The following is a 10,612-nucleotide window of genomic DNA, read 5'->3' on the forward strand; positions in this document are numbered from 1 at the left end:
ACATGTAAGAAAATGTTGTACTTTGTAGTCCCCTATAATGATAATTATTATTTACTTTGCAAATTCAGATTTTGTATGCAAACTCTTATGAATACAGAACTGCTTTACTTTTGAATTTTTATACCACACCTCTGGATACAGTCAGAGATGTGGCCATCATTGGAGCTGTTCAACACATTTCAGCAACTTAACATTCAGTCCTGCTAAAGGTCATTTTTAGGGCTTAAGAAGCCAAAATAGATACACATTTGTGATCAAGAATCAAGCAAAATGTAGAAAGAAGAGTATTTCAGTATGTCAGTCAAAAAGGAAAATAACTAAGAAAATCTACATTGCATGTCTGTTTTGGTATTACCACTAAAATTTGAACAACCTTCTTGTTGTAGGTGTGTAGCAGTAGGCTGACAGTGAAAAATCATCTCTGCTGTTTTAACTATGCTATGGTCTTTAGCTGGTGGATGGATTTGATACTCTTTTGAATCTTCTATGTAATAAAGGCCTCTAAACTTGTCTGTGACTCATGAAGACCTGTCCTCTGCAGTGTCCTCTTTGGGTCTGTCCCGAGCTGGATCAGTATGAGATGCTTCACTCGCTCTGCAGCTAAGCAACAGCTGGCTGCAGCACCACAAGGTCCAGGAGAGAGGAGGTTGAGGAGGTTCATGCTTTTCATGCATTGGAAAAGCATGAGTAATTGCTGTTTTGAGGCAAGCCAGTGTCCACATACTGATTTTGAGTATTTGTCTCTTTCGAATGCAGAAATGCTACAGTCTTTAGAAATGAATATATGTAAAAAAAATGATGACAAGTTGGTGCACTTAAGCAAAGGGCTTCTACTTGCAAGGCGTTTTCTTTATGATACTGAAAATGTATATATCGTAAGAAGAGAGCTGCACGGTCATATCTAATGTATTGCTTTTACTTAAATTTAAATTCTATAGATCCATTATTATTATTATATATGTATTTTATATTATTCTGACCGACAAAGTCTCCATAGAGAGGTAATTCATAGCCTACAGAGGCCTTTGATGTCAGTGTTTCTCCACTGTGCACAACAGCAAACACAACAACAAAAATGCAGAGCAAAAATCACAAAGGTGCTAAACTTCAGGTGCTTACATTGAAATTAAGCAATAAATTAAACATATACAAAATAAGAGGTCATGTAGAGAGGGGACAAAAGTTATTGTAAGTATTATTTGAGTAAATAGGTGCAAATAAATAAAGAAAGTCACCAGACTTTACAAAAAAAGGAAAACAAGGCTATAGATATAGCTATAGAAAAATATGTTCTACAAGTGGATATGAATGCGTTCTGGTCAAAATTACACACAGCTTTAAATCAAAACACTACAAATAAATGTATAGATGCACTGAAGTTCAGACAGGAGAAGCTTAATCTGAACGCACAACATTTTACTGAAGCGGTCAAAAGTCAAATACTACAATTTACTGGCTTTTACTCTGAAGAAGGCAAGATGCTTACCTGTGAGGCTGTGAACACTGCTCATCCTTCCATACTGTCTATAGGTGATTTAAGATAGTGTGGACTGTGAGGAAATCCTACAGATGTGACTTCTTTCAGATGACTTCGGTCTAGTTCAAGCCGCCTGCACACAGGACTCCCAGGCAGCCATGTTCCAGCTCAGCACAGCCATTCTGAAAGGCAAGTTTTCATGGAGTTTGCCACCTGCTGATTTCACTCTTCTTACCCAGAAGACACTGAGAGGAAGTAGTGAACAACTGCACCATGTATACTGGTGAAAGATCAGTAGATATCGACAGTTGCTCCCTGAATTCTTGCGTGAAATTAAGAGCTTAAACTGTTTTGCTTGCAGATATTTATTTTTGTTTGTCTCCATGTGCAACCTATTTCTTCAAAAGTAAATGCTTTTTTCACCCACATTTCTTCTCAGAGAGTTAAAGCCTGACTGAAGACTTAATTCAAGGCAAGAAATAAGTATAATTAAAAGTATTACTATGTGACTTTCTTCCTATCACTTTCTAATACCCCCAGGTCTACAGGTGTGGTTCGGACGAAACAGGATACGCTCCCGAAAATCCAAACTCAGTGTGAGAGCACTAATAACGTATATATTATATTCAGAGGACAGATAGACAGACAGACAGACAGAGGGTCCTGGTGCTATGTGGAGTTTGCATGTTCTCCCTGTGCCTGCGTGGGTTTTCTCCGGGTACTCCGGCTTCCTCCCACAATACCAAAAACATGCACATTAGGTTAATTGGCTACTCTACATTGACCCTAGGTGTGAGTGTGAGAGTGTGTGGTTGTCTGTCTTTGTGTGTTGGCCCTGTGATTGACTGGTGACCAGTCCAGGGTGAACCCCGCCTCTCGCCCGTAGTCAGCTGGGATAGGCTCCAGCTCCCCCGGTATAGAAAATGGATGGAATAGTTAAGTGTGAAGGTACTGTTATTTTAAATGTTGCCATAATCACACACACGCACACACACACACACATTTTAGACTCTTAGACAAAGAGAGAGAAAAATTAATAGACAAATTACTTTTATTACTGTAGCTTTTAAGGCTGTTTATCAGCAGCTTCTGCAGCCTTGAACGTGATGGCAGGGAGTTACAGTGAACATGTCAGAGCATGTGTGACTGGAGTCTGCCAGGGCTTAGACCACAAGTCTAAGTGTGGAGGGTGGACATGAGGATTCAGGCAATTTTTTTTGTTTGTCTAGCTTTTGAACAGAACAGTATGTCTGACATTTCTGCATGCACCCCATTACAGTGGACATGAATGGAGTTTATGATGTTGGAGTGGAGCTAAAAAAAAAAAAAACCTCACAAATATCTCTTTTTTTTGCCATTTTGAGAACTGGCCCTTTCAAGCAGTCTCTGGTCTTCCAGAGGCCCTGGAGTCAAAATCTTGCTCTTTAACACATCAGGAGAGAGGGACTCTGCTGCTTTACTCAGACTGCTGGCGGTGATTATAACAGAAACTCGAGTACAACTGCATAAAACAAACTAAACACCATTGCCAGTGTATGTCCCTACAAACCATGTGACTCTGTGTGACTTGTGGCAGGGAAACAGTGTTAGTAGGATTAGTATGTTCACTGATGGATGCTGACGATGTCAGAGGTCTGTCAGATGTAAAACAACCACTATCCAGGAAATACATCTAAACCTAAATTGGAAAGATATTATTACAAAGTCAACTGGGAAAGACAATATTAAAAAAAATCAAACTGTTTTTCTATCTGAATTTGTATCCAAAAGCTCGACTGACATTTTGATTGAGATGACTTTGTTTCTCTGTTTCTCTGTATGTGTTAGCACTATCTAGCTGTCCTACTGAGAACTGTCCTATCTGATTTTTATATGTGATTGATACTGATTTATTCCGCATCACCTCTGTACTTGCAAGAGTTGATAAATTATTGTATTGAACTGGTGTATATACTGTATGCACACATTATATTTACATGGCTGACAGCAAGAACGAAGAAGAAGGCAATTTTTAAAACAAGTGTCTCTTTTTTTTTTTTTGGAAATCTTCAATATGAACACTTTTTTCCAAATTTCCTGTTCTCTGCAGCCCACCGTGGCATCAGTGTGTGCGTGCAGCACATGTTGGCTCGCTGCAGAGAAAACCAGAACATCTGATAGAGCCTGAAAGCAACAGAAACGAGCAACCTCCACCATCGCCCTCTGGTGACCAGCTCTGTGAGTCACAGCCAGGTGTACTCCTGTATCCTTAGCGCCCTCCAGTGGATCAGCCAGAGAAAGGAGCTGGAGTCTCAGTCCACCGGGCTCCCTGACAGGCAGAGAGAGGCGGGCCATGTATCTGTGCTGGTGGCTGGCAGCCTGTACCTGGTGGGAGGAGTGCTGAAACATCTGGAACCTGCACTTGACTCCTAGAGGACCAGAAGTCATGATCACTGCTGACCACTGCCAGGTTGGTGGCTGTTCACTTAATGACTTTCTCCTGATGGGGTTTTATCCAGGCTTGAATACTTTCATAGCATGGCATAATAATATTATGCTGTGTTCAACAGTCAGTACAGTACAAGTAAAGCATTTTACCCATATGATTTTTCATGGGGCTATAGAAATCACAGTACAAAGAGTTTGGTCTAGACCTGCTCTAATTGGAAAGTAACTTTTGTTTTGAATATATAAATAAACTGAATTGAATTGAAACTGAATTGTTCCTGCCTCTATAATGACAGTATGTCTTACTAATTTTTACAAGATATAGCCAAAAGTATATACACACTCTTTTGGTTTCAGTCTTTCCATCAGATTTTGGAACCTGGCTGCTCCTATTTAAAAACAAGAGCATTAGTGAAGTCCAACACTGATGTTGGGTGATAAGGTCTGACTCTCATTGTTGTAGTTAAGTGTTGGATAGGTGTTGAAATGTAATATATAATGTAAATGTTACATGTGTTACATTCCTGTCCTCTGATCATATTCCACATGGGGGAGAAAGCACCGTGATCTGAAATTATGTTCACATTTAGACTATCTGTCAGTTTGTAATCTGGTCACAGCAGTTTATGCTCTGGGGTAACCTACGTATCTGAAGTTTACAGCTTGAGTGAAGGGAAAGTCTTCAATAGTGATTTTAGAGTGGATTCACAGTACATATTTTATATTTAGATTATACAGCTTTACACGTCATTTTAAATAGGATTTAGAGTCATTCATGAGCGTTTTGTGGAATTAATGTAGTTTGACAGTGTTACAAGATTGCATTTACGAAACTGAGATCCACAAAATGTTTACAAGTTATAACACTGCCAATCTCCAACATCAACCTGGATTACCTACCAGGAAAAGGAAATGACTGCTCAGGATCAGAAACCCTCAGCAGCTCCAAAGGCCCCTGACTCACCGCTAGTATGTGTTAATGAGACTGATGGTCCCAGAGAAAACGTGGGATAGAAAAGTCTTTTAGAAGAAGAACAACTGTTTTCACCAGCTCCTTATGTAGAAAAAGACTAACTGTCATGTGTAAAATGAACTGAGCATTTCTTTGAAATTTTACAAACCTTACATTTCTGAATGTCTGTGACTTTTCATTTAGGTTGAATAATTAACCTTATAGCATCAGGTAACTGCCACAAACTGCACAGCCCTGTAATACAGTAAAAAATGATGCACCAGAAGAACAAAAAACATTCCTGTCTGGTCTGTCCTCTCTCCCCTGCTGGGAATTCCAAGTAGTATTGTCAGAGCTAAGCTGTAAGACAGACACAATATCAAAAGCTAAATGGAATGCAATGTTTTACTGTTATATTTACCTTCCACATATTCCTGGAGGATGTTTGCTTTGATCCCTTCTAGCTTTGTTCAAATCCCTTTCATTACTTGAGCATTTGAGCGTGCATACTTCAGACCAGGTTTGGGTGATGAAGGGTTAATGGAGGATGTTTTGGAAGGTCGTGGGGCCCACTGGGGGGCCACTGCTGGGAGCCGCTGTCTTTCTGGCTTATTAACTCTTCATCAAGATTACTGCAGACAGGAGGCCAGAGGACAGGACAACAGATTGAGGCTTGACAATCTCTTTATACCATACAGAGAAAATATCATTAGAGAGGAGGTCAGCTGTTTTCATGAACTGTAGACATTTGCATGTTGAACTTGGAGATTTAACTGGACATCCACCTGGTTTAGAGAAAACAAAGCATACTTTACAATGTGTTGCAGACTCCTGGTTCACATGGATGACATCTCAATAAGAGCCAGGAGAGAATACAGACCCTCACACAGACAGGTAGTGAGAAAATCCTCGGGTGGCGTGTAAATCACTTTATTGTGCTAATCAGGTATTAGAGACGGCCGGAGCAATTAGTGAAGTCACAACAGAGATTTGTTTTGGTGAGCCACTGTCAGGCAACAACATTTCTCCCTCAACGTGAAACCTCGGGGATTTGGCCATGTATCTACTTCTCTTTAAGATGCTCGAACAGACCAGAATCCTCTTACTGCGACTCCCACTATCCACACTAATTCCCCGTGGAGGAAATGAACTGCAGTGCTTATTGTCATGTCCCCAACTGTCAGAATGCTGTAGAGAAATTCATTTTCAGTTAACTTGCATTTGTTTTCCATGAGTAACTTGCCCATTTTAAGAAAAGTTCATACACTCACTGGCATCTAAAAGTGTATATTTTTAGAAACACCTTTGGATACTTTAATAGATTCACAGAATACCACACCTTGATCTGGCCAATCTCTGCTTAGATTACCACTGAGTACTGAATGGATATCTGTGGTTCCCAGAAGAGCGCTCCTATGTAGTGTGACTCTTTTATCAAAAATACCCCTTGACCAACACTTTTATCCACGATAGTATATCCCAAAAACTACTGGTAACTAAATTTGGACACTAAATTTGGAGCTGACTTTCATAGTCCAGAGGGGATGAACCCTCTAGTGATGCTGGGGCCTTTCTTGTAGTGCCAGGTACAAGACTCCGCTCTCTGCCTGGTAAATGCAGCTCAAGTCAACATAACCCCAATGACATCACAAATGTTATTTTGATGACATTGCACAACTGTTTTCACAAGTTGAGTGGTATAAAACACAACTGGGAAATGAATGTTTATGCACATGTAACAGTTGGAGTGCTCCTTTAATCGCTAGACTTTTCTTATGGAAAAAAAGGCTACAGGTTTTAGCCTGGTAGCTTTAAGAACAGCAAAACTGATTTGTCAGCAGTTTTTGTTTGTTTGTTTTAAGTTTTCATCACCTTTGGAGGTTTAGTCTTGGTCACCCCCAGCCTTGGCAGTATGAGATGTCTTTTAAGTGTCACAGTGGGTGGCACTTTTTTCATTTCCTGTTTATCCACAGTGAGTATAACTTTACACACTGAGTATTTTTTCAGTGTTCACAATCATAACATTGTTGTCAAATAAATAACAGAAGTACAACAACACATCCCTTATTTCGGACCACTGATTTTGTCTGGAACAAAAAAAAAACATTATGAGGGATGTTACTCTGTTATATTTACATCACTGCTGATCACACGCTACATTTGTTTGAAATTCAGTTTTTCACTGCAATTTTGGGCAAGGCTAGGATTCACCTTTTTCAATTTTCTTGTTTTTGCATCAAGCACAACACCTAGATTTAGTTTATGCAACACTGCCATGTTGTGGACAAGTGAACATGAATGTGAGTAATGGTGGATCCGTTGCTAAATGGAGGTTGACTGCTTCTCCATCTGAGCTCCGGCAGCATTCATTGTTGTTGGATTTTAAAAGGGGGGGTGGGGTTAAGGTTCACAAGGCAATTGGAGTTCTTTTGAGGTGCCATTGTTGTTGGGGGGCCAGACAGGAATAGATTTAAGATGTGCAGTGGTGTGTGGGTGTGTGTGCAGAGGAGAGAGAGGGAGGATGAGATGGAGTACCCACAGTAAATCTCCCCAGTGAGACTTTAGAAGGAGCGCTATAAATTATAAACAACCTGTCTCCTCTTTCAAGGGAAGGTGGGAAATGTTAGCAGAGCAGGAAGCATCACACTGTTACACTCTGTCTTCAAAAATCTTTGGGGTTTTTTTTGAAACGGAGAGGTGCTTTAATCTCGCATATGTCTGGCACTGATTAAAAAGCTTTGTGAATTATGTTTGTGAGGGTATTATTCTGTACCATACAATTCTGTGCTAAGAGTGCTACTAGTTACACTTCAGTGGGCAATTATTGACTGTTATAAAGCTCTATTACCATTCAATAGCAGAATTAGCTCTGACAGGCCATTAGCAGACAGCTGCAGCTCTTCCCACTGCTTGTAAAATACCACCAACAGTGTGTTGCGAATAGAAAGTGGTTACAGACACAAAAGCATTGCTCGTCTCCGAGATTACACACAGTTTAACAAAGTGTCAACATCTTCATTACAATTCAAAACACACACATGGTCCATCCTATACTTAAACTTACTTATTGACTTTAATAATTTTGACTTATTTCAGAAAACGTCCAGTGAAAAGTCCAAAGCCAAAAAAAAGTTAGTCCATCTTTAAATATTTTTTGACTTCATGAGTGGCTCCCAGCTTCATGAGTGGCTCCCAGCTTCAAGCTCATCGGTTCTTACTGATAATGTGATAATGGTACAATGTAAAAGTGCTTGTAACTGCACTGCGTTTTAAAAGGTTTGTTTTTAATTCCTTGTCTGTATGTGTAGCAGAACACATTATCAAGTGCGACAGCAGCCTCACTGATTTCTTTGTTTTCAGTAGATTCTGGCTCAGAGGAAAAGATACAGGCTTTGATAACATATGTTCACTGTTTAAAATTGAGAGGATGCTAATAATGATCACCTCTTTAAAAGTTATGCAAGTAACTTGTTGACCCAGTCTTCTTTTCAAGAGATCATCCCTATTTGTTGCCCATGAGAAACACATCACTGTGTGTACACGGTGTAATAAAACATGAAGGGATTTAAATATGGCCATTGTATATGACCACCCACTTTTGGCATGTGTTGAGTTAAGTCTCGAGTCCAGCTCAAACTTGTGTCTCCATCTCTGTGTTGTGGGAGTTGAATGAAATATCAAGCAAATCCTCGAACAAAACAAAATACAAATGAAAAGCACTGAAAAAAAATAAAAAGTCACACAGTGCAGTCCCTATCTCTGCATTACCATACAGTGCAGGTGTAAAGCAGGAGGGAGTTGTTATCCTGTTGGTAAGTATAATTTGCTATGCATGAAGTTTATAGTTGCTTGTGACTGCATTGTGTATTGTAAGCATGTTTGTTTACCCTCACACCAATTAGCTTCCAGCAGATCACTCAGACTGCTGCTCCGTATGGCACCATGTGTAAGCTGCAAATACTGACTCAGAATAGCAGATTGCTTTCTTGCTTGTTAATCCAGACAGCAGTTGTTTTTACATATGATGGCCCCCTGTATGGTTTGTCTGCATGCTGGATGAAACTGGATTAATTCATCCAACTGCTCTGACAGGAAATTATCCAAGCATGGAACAGTGATGAAAACACTTCATTTACCTTAGTGTCACCTGAAGATCATTAGATTATTCCAATTATTTTTGAATACTTAAGTCAGTGCCAGTGGGAGTGAGAAGGTTGCTCTTGGTTTAAATTCTGTATCATTTGTGTCTTAAATAGCTTTCTGGTGTTTAAACTCCCTACTCTCTTCTTTTCTCTTATGTCAGCTGTTCCACACGTAGGTTTTCTTAATAAAGATGTTAGTGAAGCAATTTAAAAAATAATGTGAAGCCATTTCAAAAACTGATTCAACTTGACTTTTGAACTCTGATAGCACGACATAATCTAATTTATTACTTTAGATAATTTCTTTAGTGAAGTAACTGTTCATTAAGCATCTGCATAATATTACGATGATATAGGAAAAAAATGTAAAATGTTATCCTCTAATATAAATAACTGCTACATTTGATCGATTGTCTGAACTGAAAAACATTCCACAGAAGGTGCAGATGAATCACAAAAACACAAATATCAGTACCTACTGAAATATATCCATTGTAATATAAAGATATAAACATGCTAGCAGATTAGCTCACTAGCAGTAGTGTTGGGCCGCATTCAAACAATGTCAATTGTTAAATGCAATGAAAATGCCATTCTCCCATTGATTTTGAGTGTGAGTAATGCATTTAGACTGTGGCGGCAACGTTCGGACAATAAAATAAAATAAAATAAAATAAAAAAAAATGCAGTGACCTTGCAGCAAAAGTTGAAACAGAATCAGCTTTTGGAGAAACTCATGATGTCGTGCCATAGTAGACAATCACATAAACTGGCAATAAGATCAGATTGACAGTATTGTTCAACCTGTTTGCACTAAATTATAAAATAACAAAAACATGTTTCTTATTTTTATTACAAGCTCAGGTTGACATGACATTTTCGGTGTCAGGATGAAACATGCTATCATATACTCGCATACAGAGGTCAGAGGTCCATCAAAGTTTCTGTCATGCTGATGGTTGCCTCAAACATCATGCTACCAGGAGATTGCACCAGCATGGAAGGATGGAGAAACTTGTCTGGAGAGAGAACAGTCACCCTCAAAACATGAGCTGGAAACAGGAAGCTGAAAATCTAGGCGGAGTTCACTCAGTTGTGTCCTCCCACACTGCTCCACAACCGTGTGTTAGTTGATGTAAGGCCGGATTTGGTGTGAATACGACCTTAGCTCGGCTACCCTCATCATTCACATGGCCCTCGCCTAACAGGTCGGAGTCTCCCCAATAAGTGAGTGGTTATTACCCAGGCTGCTCCTCTGCTTGCGATGGAGACATGTGCTCTACATGTAATATAATGAAAAGAGGGAGTCACAAACCTGAAGTGAGATTATTAATTAGTCTTTAAGTTTTAGGGAAAACATGGCACAGCAAGAAATGTGTTCCTTACTTACTCCTTGACAGAAAGACAGACCTACTTTGTGAGGCAGGCCTGGCTGAGACTCCACGTCAGCCTGCTGTCTCTTTCTCTATTGTGCAGCAGCTTTAATAAAGGCGACAGTCAGTCACTGAGGAATGTGAAGCTGTAGAGCTGTGACTCACTATTTTACACATTTGCATGTCGCTTGTTGAAGGCGCTGAAGTGAGGAGGCCTGTCTCTCCTTTACACACTCCCCCT

Source organism: Scatophagus argus, chromosome 4 (genome assembly GCF_020382885.2).
Source record: "Scatophagus argus isolate fScaArg1 chromosome 4, fScaArg1.pri, whole genome shotgun sequence".
Taxonomy (NCBI): Eukaryota; Metazoa; Chordata; class Actinopteri; family Scatophagidae; genus Scatophagus; species Scatophagus argus.